The 21,932-nt window shown below is 38.0% G+C and overlaps 1 protein-coding gene across 4 annotated transcripts in view; it reads right to left on the reverse strand.

Annotated features, from left to right (window-relative positions):
* Positions 1-21,932, reverse strand: part of SUGCT (succinyl-CoA:glutarate-CoA transferase) — a 315,880-nt gene that overhangs the window by 281,318 nt on the left and 12,630 nt on the right. The window lies entirely within an intron of this gene.

Below are 21,932 nucleotides of genomic sequence, written 5' to 3' on the forward strand. Positions count from 1 at the left end.
TTTCAGTATGAGCCAGTATTCTCTACTGCAAAAGGTACATCAGTTTCACAATCAAACTGAGTACAAGACAATAATCTCCAGTTAGATCTCCAAGTGCTTCCTAAAAATTGCTATTGTCAAAGCATTATTTAATCTGCCTAGCAAGCTTATGGAATTGCCAGAAACAGAGAATCACACAGGATAACAGAATGAGTGGGATTGGAAGGAACCACAATGTGTCATCTGGTCCAGACTCCCTGCTAAAGCAGGGTCATCCCAGAGCACATGGCATAAGATTGTGTCCAGGTGGTTTTTAAGTATCTGGAGTGAAGGAAACTCAACGCCCCTCCAGGGCAATTTTTTCCAGTGCTTGGTCAACAGCACAGTAAAGAACTTATTCCTCATATTCAGAGGGAACTTCCTGTGTATCAATTTCTTCCCATTGCCTCATGCCTGGTTGCTTAGCACCATCAAGCGCCTGGCTCCATCCTCTTGGCACCCTCCCTTCAGGTGCTTAAAGACACTGATGAAGTTCTCTCTCAGTTGTCTCTTCTTGAGTCTGAATGGGTCCAGTTCCCAGAGCCTGTCCTTGTAAGAGAGAGGGTTCAGTCCCTTTGTAGTCCTCTAGTGGACCCACTGCAGGAGCTCCGTCTCCCTGTTTTCCTGAGGAGCCCAGAACTGGACACAGCACTCCAGATGTGGTCTCACCTGGGCTGAGCAGAGGGTCAGGATCCCTCCCTCCACCTGCTGGCAATGCTCTTCCCAATGCACCCGAGGAGACTATTGGCTGCCTTGGCCACAAGGGCTCACTGCTGGCTCATGGACAGCTTGCTGTCCACCAGGACCCACAGGTCCTTCTCTGCAGAGCTGCTTTCCAGCCTGTACTGGTGCAGGGGGTTATTCTTCCCCAGGATCAAGACCCTGCAATTGCCTTTACTGGACTTCAGACATTTCCCTCTGCCCCTCTCCAACCTGCTGAGGTCCTTCTGAAGGGCTGCACAGCCCCCTGTGGTATCTGTCACTCCTCCCAGCTTTGTGTCACCAGTGAACTTGCTGAAGAGGCATCTGCCCCTTCACCTGAGTCACTGATGATGTGAACAAGATGAACAAGTTGAACAATACTGGGCCCAGTAATAGAACTTTGGGGATACCACTCGTGACAGGCCTCCTGCTAGACCCTGTGCCACTGATTGCAGCACTAAAGGACTATTTGCTTACTCAGCATAGTCACACATAAATCTTCCGGTTCTGACCCTGCAGCTAAGTCTACCTTCTGCAAAAAAGAATGTAGAAACCATTTTGAAGCTTTTTCTGAGCAAGAAAAATTAATTTGGTATGAGAAGTATGAAAGGACAGACACTGGATACTTCGTGTCAGCTTAAGGGAAACATGGGCCCTTACCAGAGGCATACAAAGCAAATGCACAGCTTTCCACCTGCAATACTATACTCTTACCTCAAACATGAAGGACGAAAGAGAATTTAACCAATTTGAAAGTTCTGAAAAACAGAGGATGCTAAATAGAGCCAGTAAAGATAAATTTGCACATGAAAAGTTTTAAAGAATTTTCTTAACCAAGATCTCCAAAACACTCTTTGTAAGTCTGCAGCATTACATAGTGTATGAATATTCAAAATGAGACATGTTTAATGTGACTTAAAAAAATCAATATCTTTCTGTTCCTGCATCTACTTTTCTTTTAATATTTGGGTAAATAAAACAAAGTTTTATAAAATAAGGTGGCTAATATGTAATAATGCACCTCACATCTTTTCTAAAATGTCTCCAGCTGCTTGATGACCAAACCTTTGATATGGAGCAACAAGAGAAGACTAAAGGTGCCTAAAAATATTTCTCTAGCAAAACTGAAAAATAATCATGTCAAGATAAACAGTAAATTATAATAGCACTAAGACACTCATCACTACCTGGGATAGTAACAGAATAGCAGCAGAAAAAACTTTATGCAAGACATTAATTGCAGCTGACTGAAGATTTATTTGGTAAAATGAATTGAAGCATATAAATTTCCTGTGAATACTGGCAGTATATACACATTCCAATTAAATCTAAGAGTGAGATTGCTGGTATTATCCAATTAAATTACATTGGTATTAATACACCACAAGACATTTGTCAATGGGAAATAAATCTTATCTACTTTTCTAGGGTTGGTGGGACATTCCTCCATGATAAAAGGGCAAATTATTCTGAAACATGGAAGTTACTTCTAACACAGCCTATAGTTCTGGGCTTAGTGTGCAGGAGCCATGTGATGGCACTCAAGGTTTGGAACATAACACAGGAAAAATTATAATATTTTCAGGCATCATATGGGACAAAAGTCTGGAGAAAAAAATAACATGTCATAACAAACTACTGTTAGTTTATCCACTTTTAAATGGTCAATATATTTATCACATAAGAGAGACATAATTTGCTTTACAATCTGCTCTAAATGATTCTGTTCTGAGACACAGAAATAAATATTATGAAGCAAGAAAGGTCAGGCTGAAGATTACGAAAAAAAAAGTAGTAACAGTAAAAGTTGCTGCACAAAAGTGTTACTACCCAATTTGGAAAATGTCCAAAAATATCATACTAGATTTAAAAATGCTAGCCAAAAACACTCAACCCAAACCTGTTTCCAGAAAGACCTCTGTTAGAAAAACAGACTAATGTGTTCTTACAGGTTTAATTTTCTAATACCATGTCAGCTACAACATAGCTTTATTTCATTTTTGCCAGATGACAGTGGGATTTTTAGATACATTTATGGCAGACATTCTTCATAAATTTTTAGAAAGCAGGCAAACCAATTAAACATCATTGTCCCAGACAAAATTTCATGTGTTTGTAGATTCTATGCTATTCCAAGATATGTACAGAACACACATTTGGACACCTTATTTCATTGCCTATGAGTTACTGATGATATGATGACAGAATTCCTAACATGTATAAAACAATTCATTTTGGCTAGAAGCTGCCTGAAAGCATCTGGGATAAACAGGCACTGCTGTGTTGCAATATCATCACTTTAGGGAAATCACTCTAAAAGAAGTATTTTCACATAGGTAAGTTTAGATTCATTTGGGATTTTTATGAAGATTTTAAAAAAAATGTTTCTACATTTCTCATCTTGTTGTGAATTTAATTTGTATTTCATGAAATTTAACAGCCCAGGATAGTGGGTCACAATCAATTTGCACCTTCAAAAAAACAACTGAGAAAGAAGTAAATCCTACAAAATTACTAAGTGCACAGAAACTGGAAAAGGAGAACGAACACTCATTCGACACCTAAAATTGTTATCCTCACTTTTTCAATACAATGTGCTTTCAAGCTAATGATTAAATCCACAGGACAGCCTGAGTATGATTTTCTGTGTCATAAAAAGAAAGGTGAGCATTTCTCATTATGACCTATTCATAATATTTGTTCAAAATATTTGTACCACATGCAAGAGAAAACCAAAAGCCGTAATTTCTGCACATCTTCATGATTTGATAGCATGATAAAACTTTATAAGGCCAAATATAAAACACATTGTACTAAAAGGATAGGAAAAACCAATACGGATACATGTTGTCAACACAGACCAATTCCCTGTAGTTCAATTCCCAGATGACAAATAACATTACAAAGACTGTATAGGATATTCTGAGCAAAACATAGAAAAATATGTTCAACATAGGCATTTCTACAAATAGGAACTAAACATTGTCACAAATTCAATCCAGATAGATGGCTATCCCTGCTGAATAACAAATTAATGAGAAACACCTTTTGGCTTGCTCTACTGCCAAAAGAAAATATTCAATTAAAGACAGTTTACATCTTTACTTAATAAAGATTAATGAAACAAGCAGAAGAACACAAGCAATTCTCTGTGATGACAAAAGCCAAAATCTAACAGACGCATTATATGAAACTTTGCAGTGTCAGAGCTGCCAAATGCATTAGGAAAACGAGTAACGACTTTCAGAAAATGCTTGCCATGTGTTGGTCAGAAGGAAAGGAAGTACAACTTCCTGAACAGGCAGGCTTACAGGAGATCAGAACAGATACAAGAAAGGTGAAGTCAGAGCACACTGTCAAGAGAGATGAAAGCATGTTAAAAAAAATAAGCCTTAAGTCAGCAAGCATAAAATCTGACCAATTTGATAAAAACATTTCATTTCCCAACTGATGATTGCAAATGCATACAATATTTGTTGCTTTTACACATGTTGATTTAGACAGTCTAACCTTGGTTTTTGAATGAAATCAGGTGTTAAAAGTTGAAAGGCATAGATAAAAAAAAGTTGTTAAATCAAACACAAAACGCTATGCTAACATTTAGCTACTGAAAGTCTAGAAGAGGATAAACAACAGCCTCTGCCAGTTGTTCAACTCCATTCAATTTTCATGTGATCTGGGTAGCCAGCCTCACACAACTCCTCTTATGGCACCAACCACACTTCTGGTACACAGCCACAGGTCATTTCAAACAACACAAGTTTGGTTTTCAAAAGGCTTTTAATCAGCCTGCAAACTTCTAGGCCATATTTTCTAGCTTTATAACATGCCAAATATAAGTTGCAAGAAAGCCGTCCTTCCCTCCATAGAGCAAACTGTAATTACTCAAGAGATGCTATCACTTTCTTTTGCTAAGTCAGTGAAAGTTTAAGTTGTCACTCTCTGAATTTCAAGGCAGAAGCAACTTCCCTGTCTAAGTGGGGTAACTCTTCTACATGATCTAAGAAATTAAATGTGTCATGATGACCACTTCTGAAAACAAAATTTCAATTAAAAGCTTTTAGATGACACTGAGATTAGGTACCCAAACTTTACTCCCCATCTTAAAGGAGGCTAATAGACACCCAAATTCCCCATCGCTGTTCTGGGTTTACAAAAATATTCCCAGCTGAACACACTTAAAAGTAACAAATCACTCCTTGTTCCATGCTTGGTACAGACACAGCTGATATTAGGACTACAAATATTTATATACTGAAAGCTAATATTAAAATAGTGAAGTGAATTCCTCCCAGCAGTGTAGCAATGGCATTTCCCCAGAACATCCAGGCTTCAAAACTTGCACAGAAATTAAATACTGAAGCAAGCTGTCTGTCTTAACCTCTGTGTGTCCTTACCTATGTTGCTAGGACTGCTCTACCCATCCAACTCTGCCACACTATTACAACTAAGGTAAGGGAGCAAACATTTGTGAGAAATACCTGGCTAATCTGGAAATCAGTCAGGAGTCAACAGAAAGACACCACACTTCAGCTTAACAGATACTAATAATCTTACTACTTCTTATAGTGCAAAAACTCATATAAAATTAAGAAGTATCCGCAAGGTGTATTTTCTGTGAATATTTATGATGCTATAGCAAAGCAGTGTAGTGCTAGGATAGCGTCAGAGAAGTCCTGTGATAAGGACACAATTATCTATTGACCTCATGACAGAAATGTAAGGTAATTACTTAATTACACAATTATTTCTCATCTGAAACAGGTGATGTACATTCTAAAGTGGATATTACCTGAACAGACATCCATTTGTTGTGACTGTACACAGTTATGTTGACAGACAAATCTGTGCAGCAGTGTCCAGTGAAGGAGCTGACCTTGACCAAACACTTCCCCTGAGGGTTGCATGTTCATGGCTGAGAATACATACCACGACCCTGACTTCTCCCTCTAAGATCAAAATACATAGTGCCTCAGGGGCAGAAGTTGGAGAAATGTACCAAATGAACTCAAAATCAGTATGTAATTGCTTTTTAAACTTTCAAAAAAAATTCCTCAAAAATTTTCAAAACAAATCTGTAAAGTTTAATTCCCAAAGAGGATTAAGTCATATGGAATCCAGCATAGTCTTAAAATTCCAGGCCATCGTTTCAACCATTTCAGTAACTTCAGTGATATTTTTTGAGCCTGATTTTAGTTTAGTCTACACACACAAAACATGTAAACTGAGGAGATGGGATAAAATTCATGGTCTAGAAATAAAGATATTTATTCTTTTCCATTTTAATCTTAAAAGAAATTCAATTCATTAATAAATTCATTCCCATATATTTTAAGGTCATTAATTTCATTTGACAGAAATAAACTGGCAAACAATCATATATTATATATTCTGAGCAGGCACATGATACATAGCACCCCTTCTTATTGCACAAAGAATATCGTTTTATATGAATAAGCAACTTATAGTTGCAGTTCCATAAAATAATTTTGGAAGATGCAATCTCTTTAAAAAGTTACAAAATTTTGGTCTCCTATTTTCCTCTTGAAATGGTGGTCAGGTCACCATAAGACACAATCACCATGGCACTAACTATCCTTATCCTGACTTTGCCATACCCACAAGGACTTTACTGGAAAAGAAAGCCATCCTCTCTCTTAGAAAACTTTTCTAAATGTTTAATAGGAATATTTTTTGGCAAAAATTTTAACAGTTACTTCTTGTACTATCTGTAACAGATTATTCTTTTCTCTTTACAAGATCTTTTACTTACAAGATTTATCCACAAACCTATTCTCATTACATCCTTACTTCATAGTCACATTTGTTACTTCCTATGTCCAAGTTTTCTCTACAAGACAACTTGTAGATCAATGGCTTTAGCTGTTGGTATAAACACTGGGACACAAAATGCTGTTAATGATCAGGTACATGAAAAACTGCCAGATACTGACACTATTTTGGTTTCTAAAAATTATAAAAAACGGGCTATTTTTCAATACTTTGTGTCTTCTACACCCAAGACTGTTTTCTTTCTGTTTGCTAGCTACCGACTGTTTTATTTTAAAACAGTATTCTAAAAACACAAGTAATGAAAACCATATGCTTACTTGGAACACATTTTCAGGTCAACAGCAGCTACTTACAATCTTCCTACAAATCTAACAACACCCACAGACAATACCATGAAAGGGCACAACAAAGACACTGGATCTTTTCACCATTTTAATTAGTTATACTTGCTTCTTTGGTGAAATCACAAAACCTCACCATTTGAAACAATGAAACAAACCAAACAAAGAAAAACTCTTGCAATCTTCATGAAGTAAGTCCATCAGGCAAGGAAAAAAGATTAACAAAACAAGATAAAGCAGATAAGAATTCTATTAGACAGAAGATTCCCTAAAAAATAATTCATTTGGAAACAACCAAAGGAATTTTTAGTAACAAAATATTTCATCTTTTCATTATCAAACTCTTCTCTTTGGACTATTACAACTCAAACACAATACACACTGCTTTGCAAAAGCCTGCTGCATGGCTTCTTAAGATGCCTAAAATCTTCCAGCTTTATTTCTGTTAACTTAGCTAGGCACCAGTCCAAGCATAATAGCTACTGAAAAATAAATATTAAACCATCAGTAAGTGTCTTCAGAGTTGTACTGTGCTGTTCATATCCAGGATTTTCAGTGTCTAATCTGGTTTCATTCACTGTAAATTAACCCAGTGTTAAATCTTACAACTCACAGGCTCTCTGTCTGATATTGTATTATTCATTAAGACAGAGCCCAAAATTCTGAAGTTTTCAATTTTATACAAAATACTGTTACTTAGATGGAAGAACAAGAAATAGAGTGAGAAGGCACAAGAAAAACATTACTTTCAGGCACTGCTGAAAGTCAATATTTAATATCAAAGTGAGAATTATGACTGGTTCATTAAACTTTTTTTATATGCTTCATATTGAACAAAGAATGGGAACACAGTGTTTCAGAAAAGCACTAAATTTCAACTTTTTCTTGTTCCTAAACTCACAGTATTTTGGACATTCAGGCTGAGTGTGACTGAAAAAATATTAGTGGAAAAAACAGCTAAGCCCTCCTGCTAGGATGCTAAATGCCAGTACAAAAGGGTAGCTCAATCAAACAGGAAAAAAAAAAAAGTCAATGCACTCTAGCTGCTGCTGGTGTGTTGATAACTGAAGCAGCAAAAAGACAAAGATTTAGTGTCACTCAGCTAAAACACCCACCTTCCTGAAGGTGTACAGCAGATCTGAATTCTGCAAGAATATCAATCCAACAACAGAAAAGGGATTCTGTCAGCTCCCACATATTTCTCAGTAAGCTATTTTTTTCAATTTGCCACCTCTCAGTCTCCACTCTTTTCATACTTGTTTGTGTTACAAACACATTTCAAAAGTTTGGCACGTCAGTGCCAGAGCCCTTTATTGTTTTAGAAGTACTGGAAAAACCCTGCAAATATAGGGCAACTGCAGCTTTCCAGACCAAACTGCACTTCATACTAGAAGGCAAAACCATTTACAGAGAAACATCTCCAAGAAGAACAATTTCACCAGCAAAAGAATAGTTTTGTCAATATAATAAAGTATTTGCTAATGTCTTCTGCCAAATCAACTAAACCAGTCAGCGTTAGCACCTTTTCCCAATCCTGTCCAGCACAGCTGCACTGACAGAAGCCTGTTGTATAGAAAACAGCCTCTTGCACAGTTCCAAAAAGTTTGTCAACCAGCTGAATTTTACAGAATCCTCTTTTGAATAGACTTGTTCTGGTCCGTGCTAATTTTGCAAGCAGTAGAGAAAAATATAAACCCACCAGCAACAGGAATATGCTTTAGGTAGGAAAACTAACATTTGGTTCTGCATCTTGACACAGCATAACTATATTAATCCTATAGAAGGAGATACCTTGAAGTTAGGTTTTATGGTAAAGTGCCCAAAAAATGCAGCTTTGTAGTACTTATATTACAGTCACTCTAGAAATGAATACACATTTTTGTGTACAGCACAGGTTAAAAAACATTGTTGCCACCACAATGAAAAGCATATGCTTAGAAAGGCATAAAATCTCCAAATTCAAGTCCATTTTGTTTCTCCTCCAATTAAGGGCTACCAAGTTTAATTGTTCTGCCAACACACCTCAGTCAAATCTAGCATGTTCATATTACACTCTGCAACCTCTTGGCAACTCATGTTGTCCAAAGGGGCTCTAAACATGTACTTAAAGGAAGTTTTAGCATAGAGCTAAAATGTTTAAGTATAGAGCAGCACAGGAATATGAAAACAAATGGAGACTCAAGACCAGCAAGCTGCATATTCTGTCTCAAGAAATGGAGAGATATAAATGACAAGATGAAGAGGATAAGCCTAATATACTACTCTTGAGTACTATCCAGGTTCCAACAGCTTACAGCTGATAAGTCTTCCTGATTACACAGTGAAAGTTAATCAAAATTTCCCAAATCAACTGCTTAGAGGTAAGATGCACAGAAAATCTTTGCAATTTTCAGGCACTTTAGGTAGGCAGACACTTTAAACTTACTTGATTACAAAAAAAGCAAAAATAGAAACCAAAAAGAAAATGGAGTATTTTGAAAAACATTACAATACTTCTAACACACAGTCCCAAAAAATTCAAATCTCATTAATCAGGCTTTAAAAATATATGATTCTTTAAAAGAAATGTGAAAAATAAAAACAGAAGTAATTCAAATAGTCCAATTATTTGTTACCTGTTTGCAAGTCTGATTAGCAGTAAAGTCATTGTTTCCCAGTCTTCATCACAATCATTAGGACTTTTTTTTAGTAAAAGTAGATATCAACACAAATAAACCAACTCTTTATTAAAAAAAAAACACCAAATACATTACTAATCTCAGTAAAGAGAAAAAATAGCCCTGGGTCTAATAGACCTGTTTAATGCTTGTATTTGGGGTTTTTTTTTGTCTAGAACAGCATGAGGTAAAAAACTCCTTGCACATGGATCACCTTTGATACAAAACAGCTGGAAAGATTTAGAAGATCTTCAAAAAGAAGAAGCAGCAGAAATTAATATCAATTTCTTTTTACACCATCAGAAGGTACACCCTGTTCTTGTAGCTATGCTTCACTATAATAGTAATTTGTACCATGAGCTAAGAATAGAAATTAAAAGCTGCCATTGGCCCTTCTCATCTAATTCTGAATAAAGCGGTCAACTGTGGAAGACTACAACAATATTTGCTTTATTTTATATGTAAATAACATTTACAAAAAATTAAATTTCATGTGTTTGGTATTGCAGTTTATACTCCATATACTGAATGGAGTATAAACTTTATCCTGGGAAGAAATACTGGCCAGGAAGTGCCAATCCTACAGCATCAGACTGTTTTGGAACAGGTCTTGTGCCAAGCACAAGGAGGTTTGGGGCTGCACAGGTTACCTTTAACAAGACAGAGGGCACAAAACTATCTAAACACATCCAGCCAAAATGAAGTAAGGCTTTAAAACATGACACTTAAGGACTATTTTCAGAAGCATCAGCTATAGTGCTGCCTCACTTAGGATCAAGGGACATCTAGTTCAACAGATCAAATTAGTTCTCTCAGGGAATTTACCTAGCAGAACTATGTACCACCTCAAACCACCACGGATACACCAATGCACTGCTGTGGTGATTGATTCCTTTCTTAGAAAGAACTATTTCTTCATTCAAAAGACCAAATGACTTCTTTTTTTTTTTTTTTTTTTTTTTTTTTTTTTCAGTTGCAGTGAAAAAGTACTTTTTTGACATCCTTGAAGTAGTATTTGGATATGTGCAATTTTGCCAAATAATTTTCCCATATAAGCAATCACTTTGCCTCTTTACACTGAAGTTTTCTAGTTTGGTGGCTCAGCCAAAAGGAAAAATTGACACAAATACTCAAATGGCATAGGACTCGTTTTCAGGCCAAGGCACAAATCAGTTTAGATGTCTAGAAAGAAATCAGGTATCTTGAACCTGAGATAATACAATACTCTATCTCTTCCACATTAGGGTTTTTTTAAATATTAAATTAAAAACTCTGCTTGCAAACACTCTGTAATACATATAGAGATTAAAACTGTCTCATCAGTTTCTTTAGTGGCTTTATTCATACAGTGAAGATGGGAAGAAAGGAATCATAGTTTGAAAAACTGTTGTAATGCCTGGAAGCATAAAGTGAACCAGCTCCTTGTCTTTGATTTACATCAAGCAAACTTTCAGCCAGAACAGTCAATTTCTTCATGAGGCTATGGCTGTACAATATTTAACACTTGTGCTATGTAAGTTAAAACAGTCCCAAATTCTTGCAGAAATTCATATTTAGAATTAATACAGTTCTAAAAGCCTCAATTTGCTCATATATTGATGGCCACCTCAGGTATCAGAGTAATTACTCATGAGATGCATAATACATTCTTAGAGCTCCTGCTGTGTGCCATAAAGCTGGTTCTTTACTGCACAAGGAACCAGTTACTAATCTGCACAAATACGCAGTTTACACTGAGAATTGCAAACCAGCATATTGTGCAGTGCAGAGGAGCACCAAAATATTCAATATCCGTATCATTTTTTATTCTGTACGCAGCACATGTCATCTCAATTACTTAAATCTCTGAAAACAGAGACAATCTACTTCTCCAACTGTCAAGTCTGAACCCTTATTTTAATTACTATCTCCCAATTTTTTTTTCTTGAGTGCATTAAGAAAAGAGATTTTCTTTTCTTAATACACTCATTCTTTGAATTCCAAGTAGCATTTTGGCTAATTCTATGCATTAAGCAAAGCATTTTGATGCTTTCACATACTATCAGAATCTTCATTTCAAAACTGCTGTGTGAGAATCTACAGAATGTTTTAGAAAGAGATGGTTACATGGCCAACCACAGTACTTCCTTCTGATCACAGCAGCATTTTTTTAAGAAAAAACCTGATGTACCAAGCTACCTTTCATACACAATGCTTTTCTTATAGATTGTTCTCTCAACTCTTTTCAGTTTTCCACATAGTTTTTGAAATGTGGTACCCAGAAGAAGACTTGACCTTCCAGCCTTACCAATGTGGAGCAGGGTAGAGAAACAGTCCTCTAGACCATATTCATTTACATATGACACTAGTGCTTAATCTAATGACATCATCACTGACTCATGTTCAATTTTGACCATTCCCCATCCTTACAACCAAGTCTTCTGAGAACCCTTTTCTAACCCAGTGTTCCCTGACAATATATTAAAAGTACTTGATTATTTGTGATTAAGCATGGTACATTGTATTTGTTCCAATCTTCAATTCTACCCTTCCTCTTTTATTTATGTAAACAAATTGGTCAAGGTAATCTTTAATTCTAATCCTGCTGTATAAGTTGACTCCCTTCCGCTTTCTGGGTTTTAAGAGCCACATAGAGCTCTCAGGCCACTAAAAATGGATCTTTTACATTAGGACTTCATCACATGACTGGGCATGGGGCTGTGTTGACACACAGACTGTTTGGAAGAGTTGCAATTCCAGTTGAATTCCATCTTCAGTAAAAAAAATAAGCAGAAGCCAGTCCTCCATGACTCTGAGATTTGGCCAGGCCCCCAGAAAATATTCTAAAGGACAGTATAAGGCTGTAAAGGAAGTGATGCCTTCTACCTGTAAATCACCTCCAGGTTTTTCCTGCCTCTCAAATCTAAACTCCACAAGCCCCCAGCAGCACATGATGGCAACAGAATTTTTGACTCATCCACACTGTAATACATTGCCTGTGTTAAGCAAAAAAACAAACAAACAAACAAACAAAACAAAACAAACAAAAAAAGAAAGAAAAAAAAAAACCCAACATTAAAATAAAATTTTAAAAAGAAACCACCAACACCAGTTCTGAAGCATTTTCTTTCATTAAGTCATGAAGTATCTATAGTAAGCTGAGAAAGCTTCTGATCCCTCTTGAACCACGTCATTTTTTATTTCTTGTACATCACGTTGTCCTAGCTTTTCTACAAAAGTATTAATCAAAAGTGTCAAAAACTTCACTACAGTCAAAATATATAGCACAAGTTTTATCAGCCTTATATAGACAACCAATTAAATTGTCTTAAAAATAATTTGCATATTTGATAATTAACTTGTCAAAAGATGGTCTCAGACTATTTTTTCTCTAGACTCTGATCAGCTTCTCCTAACCATGCAGATAAATTCAAGCTATCAAAAAAAAAAAAAAAAAAAAAGAGGTGGATCAACTCTTTAATCCATCCATCTTCCCACTGCATAATGCAAAAAACTAACAGATTAATTTTCTTTTCCAATGGTGGAAAGCTCTATTTTTATCAAATCAAGCTCAGGTAGAAGCTTCATATTTTCTTCCTCTAAATGCCTTATTTAATCATTGTGACCACTTAAGTTCATACCTCAAGGCTTGCAAACGTGATTTTTCTGTTTGTTTAAGAGATGCACAATGTTCATGATTTTCCAGACCTTCCTCCCTATTTTAAAATACATTAAGAACTACTGGAAGCACAAGAACCAGTTTGTTCTGAAAATGTCTCTTTTACACATCAGACAATGCATTATTTTCCAATAATAGAAAGCAATATGTTTATTGAAAAAATAGTCCATGAACATCTTTTACTGAATACTGGCACCACAACACTCAATATTCATTTTTGCACTTTCCAAATTCCTCAACTAACACAATCTCCAAATTTTTGCTGCTTTTATTATACTTAGAAGCCAGCTATAACTGTAATTATAAGTTAATACTCCTGATTTCCAATTCATTCTGCACAGTATCCTGCTTGAATTGGCTATTTGATCAACGAGATATTTTGCAATGCAGATGGCTTTTTAAATCTTCCTTTTTTCCTTTTTTTTTTCCCCAAATTTTCATGCCTAGTTTTTTTTGTAATTACAAAAAAAAAAAAAAAAAAACCTCACCCCAAAAAAAAACCCAAAACAACCTATTTTTTTAGCAATTTTGGGTCACAAATTTTAAAAACTGTTGAACAGATTAATGTTCAAGGCCATTCATGTAGCTGCTATTATTTAGTTACAACTACAACAATTGCCTGAGTCAGCTTCTGAATGCAACCTGAGTTTTTACCAGTATGCTATCAGCAAATAATTTACACCATTGAGAACTATTCTGCTCAATGATTTTTTTAAACTTAAGCTATCATCTTTTTGGCAGGTAATTTATCCATTTGTATCAGGCAACTACATCCAGAATTAAACCATACAGAAGCTACAAAAACATCAATAATTAGGGGAATGAGTGGGCATGAAGACACATACAAACACTCAAAGTTATGTGTAATTTTATGGGCTGGAAAGATTTGGTAAAGAGGGAGTCTAAAAACTGCATCTAATCCAGGCAATTCCACATCTTACCACAGTTAGTTCACAAATTAGGGGATCTGAAAAACACTTTGGCTAACCTTTGCCCAGCAAAACACATTTCAGTTGTCTTTTCTTTCCTGTTGTGAAAATGGTAGAGACAAAGTAGGATGTGCATCAGAACTATAACATTACATCTTCTCATGGAAAGCCACTACAAATTATCTGTACAAAAGAAGATACTGGGAAGTACCAAATGCTTGTTCTTTTAAATTATTACCATACCTTATGTAAATGGGTAGAATGAAGAACTGTTTTTCTTCTCATAAGTCAACCAGAATCACTCAAGAGACACAGAGGAATGACTTACTGTTTTGAAATGTGTTCATTTATGTATCTTTACAACTTTATGTATATTAAATAAAAGCTACATATACAACAATTCCAGATTCAGACCCATAGAAAACTCTGGTGACCCACAACACTTCTATAAAACTTTTATTACTCTTTCCATCTAATTTTTGCCTCTTTAGCAACATACTGTTTCACAACAAACAAACATACTGTTTTACAACAAACAAACAAAACATACTGTCAATTCAGAGTTAAGACTAAGTTTTGTGAGTTAGAGTGCAAATCCCTAAGAAATATAAACTGCTATAGTAACACAAAGTTTACAAAAATATCAATTCCAAAAACTTATCTTCACAGTTACTTTTGGTTGAAACTAAGTTTGTTTTCATGGCAGATTTTCTTCAATTATCACTATGCATAATGACAGGTGCCAAAGACTCATGATCAGTGGCACAGGGTCTAGCAGGAGGCCTGTCACGAGTGGTATCCCCAAAGTTCTATTACTGGGCCCAGTATTGTTCAACTTGTTCATCTTGTTCACATCATCAGTGACTCAGGTGAAGGGGCAGATGCCTCTTCAGCGAGTTCACTGGTGACACAAAGCTGGGAGGAGTGGCAGATACCACAGAGGGCTTCAAAATGGTCTTCGAAATGGCCTTGAGAAAGATGTGAGAGAAGAACTGGAAGACGGAGAGATGGGCAGAAGGCAATGCCCGAAATTCAACAAAGGCAATTGCAGGGTCTTGTTCCTGGGGAAGAATAACCCCCTGCACCAGTACAGGCTGGAGGCCAAACCTCTGGAAAGCAGCTCTGCAGAGAAGGACCTGTGGGTCCTGGTGGACAACAAGCTGTCCATGAGCCAGCAGTGAGCCCTTGTGGCCAAGGCAGCCAATGGTCTCCTCGGGTGCATTGGGAAGAGCATTGCCAGCAGGTGGAGGGAGGGATCCTGACCCTCTGCTCAGCCCAGGTGAGACCACATCTGGAGTGCTGTGTCCAGTTCTGGGCTCCTCAGGACAAGGGAGACAAGGAGCTCTTGCAGTGGGTCCACTGGAGGTCAACAGAGAGGAGTAAGGGACTGGAACGTGTCCCTCATGAGGACAGGCTGAGAGAGCTGGGCCTCTTCAGCCTTGAAAATAAACAACTGAGAGGAGACCTCATTAATGTGTATACAGATACCTAATAGGGAAGTGCCCAGAGGATGGAGCTAGGCTTTTCTCAGTGATGCCAAGGAATAGGACAAGAGGCAACAGGCAGAGACTGATGCACTGGAAGATGCACCAAGTAACCAAGCACTGGAACAGATTGCTTGGAGAGGTTATTGTGTCTCCCTCACTGGAGATATTCAAGAGCCGAATGGACACAATCTTATGCCATGTGCTCTAGGATGACCCTGCTTGAGCCAGGAGGCTGGATCATATGACACACTTTCAATCTTACTCATTCTGTGATTCTATAATTCTGTATTCAATTTCTTTCATGCATAAATACACTAATAAGTTTTTCCAGAAGTAAAATTTCCTTAAAAGGCAGAAAAATAAGCATCACATCTATATTCTAAGAAATAAAATGACATAAAACACTAAAACAAGATTTTTTTAATATCACCAGCAACATACAAAGCAACCTGCATATGATATAAAGTATTACTCCCTAGAAAACAAAGTAAAGAAAGAAGAAAGAAGCACAAAAAGAAGAGCTATCACAATTCACACAGATCAGCAGAGCAAAGGGCTGGGATAGAGAACCTGAGAGGAGTACCTTTCATCATTTATAAACAAACTGAAAAATTATTTGAAAACATACTACCTTCAGATGCTTTAAGAGGAAAAAAAAAAATTTTGATTTGGAAACCATCTTGTCCTTTTAAATAGTGCCCCCTCCCGTTCAGAAATAAGCAATAAGCTGCAACTTGACTTGTGAAAGCATCACACAGACTATACAGAAATGGTCACTCCCTTGTGACCTGCACATGATTTTCTTTAACCATCCAATTTTCCAGAACTTAAACCAATCTCAACCACAGAACTATTAAAATGTATTATATTTAAACTACTTCTAGCCAAGCAAAGCCAGCTGGTGAGTGAGAACAGGCAATTTGGAGCTCAAGTGCACTCAAAGCAGCAGGAACATTGGGAAATGTCCCGGATATCCTCAAAACCCTGCAGCACTCACTGCAAAGCTGTATAGATTCAATCAGAGCTGTTCAAATATGGAACTCAGTTTGCAAATCACAACTTCCAAAATGCCATAAAAGAGACAGCATCTGGCATATCTATGTCTAAACTCTTCACCTACATATGACCCTGGACTTACTGAAAAAAATACACTATATTTCATTTTAATATCACTGTATATAATTTTACTATTTGCAATTGTCCAAACTTTAGAGAGGCAACTCCATACAAAAATTATTCCTGTATTAAAGAAAAATGACTCAATATTCTCTAAGTTATAAAGTAGCATATTTTCTGATTTCTAAGAAACATGTCTCCTAGATTTTATGTTCTGCTACAATATATGAGTATTCACCAGAAGCAGTCACCTCCATATATGTTTTATTAACAAAAAATATTTTATGCAATGGAGTTCAATCTTGAATTTTAAGATGTATAAGAATGAGAAGTTTGAATGCTTTCAAAATTTTTCACAGAATTTTAGCTGTTTTTAAACACAAAATCGAAAAAGAAAGCAGGTTTGTTCTGCTACATTAAAAAAATCCACAAATTACAGTTGCTTTCTTAAAACACCAAGAACTTCTGTTCTTTTAAAGGAAGACTCAAAAGGATGGGAGACCTTTTTGTCACGGCTCTGCTCTTTTTTAGTGCTGTTATTTGTTGGCCATCAGAATTGATGAGAGAAGAAGGACAGAAGCAACATGTAGGACTAGAATTGGGATTAATTAGACTTCATGGTGATACCATAGCTTAGAGCAAGAAGGGCAAAGTAAATAATAAATGAAAAGTAAGCTGATAACATCTCCATGAAAATTTATATATCAGAAAGAGAAATAATGAAATACATTCAAGTGTTGTTATATTACAAATGGCACATATGAACCACTCACAGTCACATGACCAATATGATATATTCTGAAGAAAGCCCAACCTGATCTGGCTCACATCAAGCAGTACAAAACAGTAATTCCTACATAACAGTATTCACAAAAACAGTATCACAAAGAGCGCAGCCCTCCAGCATCTGAACGACTTCAAGGATCTGGCAAATACCTTAATCCATAATAGGGTAATGGCTACAATCACTGTAACCACTAACACAAAATTCTAGCAGGTGCTGAACCAGCGAGTGCTCAATCACTATCTCTGATACAGGCCAGGATGCCATTGACCTTCTTGGCTACCTGGGCACACTGCTGGCTCAAGTTCAGCTGTTGTCAATCAGCATGCTCAGGTCTCTTTCTGCTGGGCAGCTTTCCAGCTGCACTTCCCCCAGCCTATAGTGCTGCAGGGAGTTGTTGCAACTCAAGTGAACCTGGGACTTCACCTCACCAAACCTCATCGGCCTGGCCAGAACCCTCTACAGAGACTTCCACCCTCCAGCAGACCAAAACTCCCTCCCAGCTTGGTGTCATCCTCAAACTTACTGCGGGTGCACCCGATCCCCATGTCCACATCATCAATAACTTTATTAAATAGGACTGGCCCCAATATTGAACCCTGGGGAACTCCACTTATAACTAGTCACAAATTGGATGTGGCATCATTCACCACCACGCTGTGGGTCCAGCTGTCCAGTTAGTTCCTCACCTGGGAAAGTGTGCATCAGTCCAAGCCATGGGCTGCCAGCTTCTCCAAGAGAATGCTGTGGGAGACAGTATCAAAGGCTTTGCTGAAGTCCAGGTAGACAACACCCACAGCCTTTCCCACATCCACTAGGTGGGCACCTGATCATAAAAGGAGATCAGGTTGGTCAAACAAGACCTGCCTTTCACAAACTGGGCTGGCTGGGCCTGATGCCCTGGCTACCCCGCATATACAACGTAATGCACTCAAGATAATCTGTTTTGTAACTTTCCCGTCAGGTGGACAGGCCTGTCAGAGACAGGTAGTTCTCTGAATCCTCCTTCTGGCCCTTCTTGTGGATAAGCATCACATTGATCAACCTCCGCTGGTATAGGACCTCCCCTGTTAGCCAGGACTGATGATAAATGATGGAGAGCAGCTTAGTGAGCTCTTCTGCCAGCTCCCTCACTACCTTTGGGGGAAACCCATCTCACTCCATGTACTTGTGAGTGTCTAACTGGTACAGCAGGTCACAAACTAATTCCTTATGGATTACATGGGTTCTATTCTGCTCCCCATCCCCATCTACCAACTCAGGGAGCTGGCTGATAAGCCATCTTTCTGTTGAAGACTGAGGCAAAAAAGGCATTAATTGCTCAGCCTTATGCTTGGTTGTAAAATTCCTCTTTATATCCCATAGAAGTTTTTCCTTGGAAATTTTCCTTGGCCACTCTTCTGTTGTTAATGTATTTATAAAAGCATTTTCTATTATCTTTCACAGAGGTGGCCAGATTGAGTTCTAGATGAGCTTTTGTTTTTCTAATTTTCTTTCTATGTGATCTAACAACACCCTTGTACTCTTCCTGAGTTTTCTGCCACTTCTTCCTAAGATGATAAACTCTTTTTCTTTTTCCCTAAGCTCCAGCAAAGCTCCTTATTCAGTCAGGCCAGTCTTCTTCCCTGACAGCCTGTCTTTTGGCACACAGGGACAGACTGCTCCTGTGCCTTTATGATTTCCCTCTTAAAGTATGTCCAGCCTTTCTGGACTCCTCTGTTTTTAAGGGCTGTTTCCCAAGGAACTCTCTGAACCAGTATCCTGGACAGACCAAAGTCCACAGTAGAGGTTTTGTTGACCCCATTCTTACTTCAAGAATTGAATACTCTATTATGTCATGATCACTGTGCCAAAGATGTCATCAGACCACCACATTTCCCATCAGCCATTTTCTGTTTGTAAAAAGCAGGTCTAGCAGATCACCTCCCTTGCTAAGCTCATTTACCAGTTATGTCTGGAAGTTCTCTTCCACACACTCAAGAAACCTCCTAGACTGCCTCTTCTCCACTGTTTTGAGTTTCCAGCAGACATCCCACAAGTCAGTCTCCCACAAGAACAAGGGCTAGCAATTGTGAAAAATCAGCCAGATGCTTACAGAATAGTCCATCCATTCCTTCATCCTGGTTGGATTGTCTATAACAGACTCCCATCAGGATGTTTGCCTTGTTGGCCTTCCCCCTGATTCTTACCCATAGATACTCAGCCTTGTCATCATTATCTTTTAGCTCTATACAGCTGAAACCACCCTTAATGTACAGAGCTTCTCCTTCCTTGCTTGTCTGTTCTGAAGTGCTTGTAGCCATGAATTGCTACATGCCTCATTCCCTTTCATTTCCTCGATGGCAATATGTAAAAGCTTTCCTGCTGCATGATGGCCTCCAGCCCCTCCTGTTTGTTACCCATACTGGTGTAGATGTACCTCAGCTGGGCAATCAATTTCACCCCTGACACAGGCATGCCACCCCAGGCTTATCTCTAGTGACCTGGTCTTACCTGCTTTCCCCTTCAAACCAACTTTAAAGCCGTCTCAATCATCCCTGCCAACTCCCAGGCCTAGAATCCTTTTCACTCTTTTAGACAGGCAAGCCTCATCTGCCTGCAGTCAGCCTAGTGCTGTATAAATTATCCCGTGAGGGAAAAAGCCAAAACTGCACCAATGGCACCAGCCTTTAAGCCATGTGTTGATCAGGGCTCTCCTGTTTCTTTCAGCATTCTCCACTGCTACTGAAAGCATTGAGGGAAACACCACCTCTGCCCTTATCCCCTCAACCAGTCATCCCAATGCCCTGAAGTCCTTTCTGATTGCACTGGAAGTTGTCACTGCTGACCTGGAAACCCAGAATTAGGTAACAATCAGAGGGCTGCATCAGTCCAAAGGAGTCTTCTAATATCTCTTACTTAGTCCCAAGGCAGCAGAAGATATCCCTGTGGGACAGGGCCAGTCAGTATCCAGGGCCCTCAGTTCCCCTCAGTAGGGAGTCACCTACAACAATCACCCATCCTTCTTTTTGTACAGCTGTGGTTGTAATGTATCTGGTTGACTGACTTGCCCCAGACAGACCTGCACTATCACTTGCCTGACCCTTGAGTCCCAAAGTGTCATACTTAGCCTCATCTCTCTTCACAGAAACAACAACAACAAACAACCCCAAGCATATTTTAATGCAGCAGGGTCAATCCCAGCACAAAATAGTTAGGGATTGCAATATCTAGAATCACATCACAGCGATTTTAGAAATCAACCAGAAACTCTTCTTAAATCTGTTTTCTGCTCGACTATGCCAAAAAAGCCTTCCTGCATGTCTCAGATGTGCATTTGGTCATAGTCTGGTTGCTTCTTTTAATATGCTTAGATCGAGGCTTTGCTATTACCTGTCTTACCTCAATGGATTGATGAGCTGATTTTTTTAAGGGCAATGGAGCTTATGTCTTTATTCCTAAAAGAGGCATCATCCTTAAATAGACACTGCTTATCACCTGTTGATTATCCAAGAATTAAACAACCATAATTTAAGTTTTCAAGTTGCTTTATGGATGCCTGACAAACGTCACTTATCTCCCAAACACTTTCAACTTCAAGTTGTCATAGTCTATGAATAAGGCTTATGTGTTTTCCATTATAGAACATAACTGTAAGCTATGCATTACACAAAGCTCTAAACAGCAAGATTATGTGATTTTTGTCCAACTTATCTTCCAAGCAGTGAAAGCAGAAGCAAGCGACCTAGAAGTACAAAGGTGCTGTTTGATCATACGAGTATATGGTAAGAAAAGCACAGGCTGACCTGGAGTTGGATTTGGCAAAAGACACAAAAGGCAACATGAAAGGATTCTGCAAGCAAATCAGCAGAAGGATGACCAGGGAAGACACAGACCTACAGCAAAATGAGCAAAGGCTATGAAGGTGGATGCATTTAATGCTTTTTTGCCTCAGTATTTACCAAAAAAAAAGATGGCTCTCAGGAGTCCTAGGTCCGTGAGACTAGCGGAGAAGTCTGCAGCAAGGGTTACCCTCAGTTGAGGGGGTACTTAAAACATATAAAAGTATGCATCCTTGAGGACAAGAGCATTTTGTGTGCACTGGGAAGAGAGTCAAGCAGGCCAAGGGGGTAGATCCTTCCCCTCTTCTCAACACTGTTGAGGCCACGCCTGTAGTTCTGCACCCACCTCTGGGCTACCCAGTACAAGGCAGACATCAACTTATTGAGGCAAGCACAGAGTCACAAAGTTGATTAAGAGATTGGAGCACCTGACACAAAATGAGAGGGTGTTGTACTTCACACAGATTGTTTGGATGCAATTTTAATTATTTTTCCTTTTTTATGGGTACAGCAACCAAACAAAAAAAAGCAAACAAAAAAATGCAAACCCACTTGACAAATTCCAGTTGTGAGATTATATGCACAAGCAAATACTAAAAACATCGTGTTAACTAGCCACTGAACAA

This window comes from Sylvia atricapilla, chromosome 1 (genome assembly GCF_009819655.1).
Source record: "Sylvia atricapilla isolate bSylAtr1 chromosome 1, bSylAtr1.pri, whole genome shotgun sequence".
Classification (NCBI taxonomy): domain Eukaryota; kingdom Metazoa; phylum Chordata; class Aves; order Passeriformes; family Sylviidae; genus Sylvia; species Sylvia atricapilla.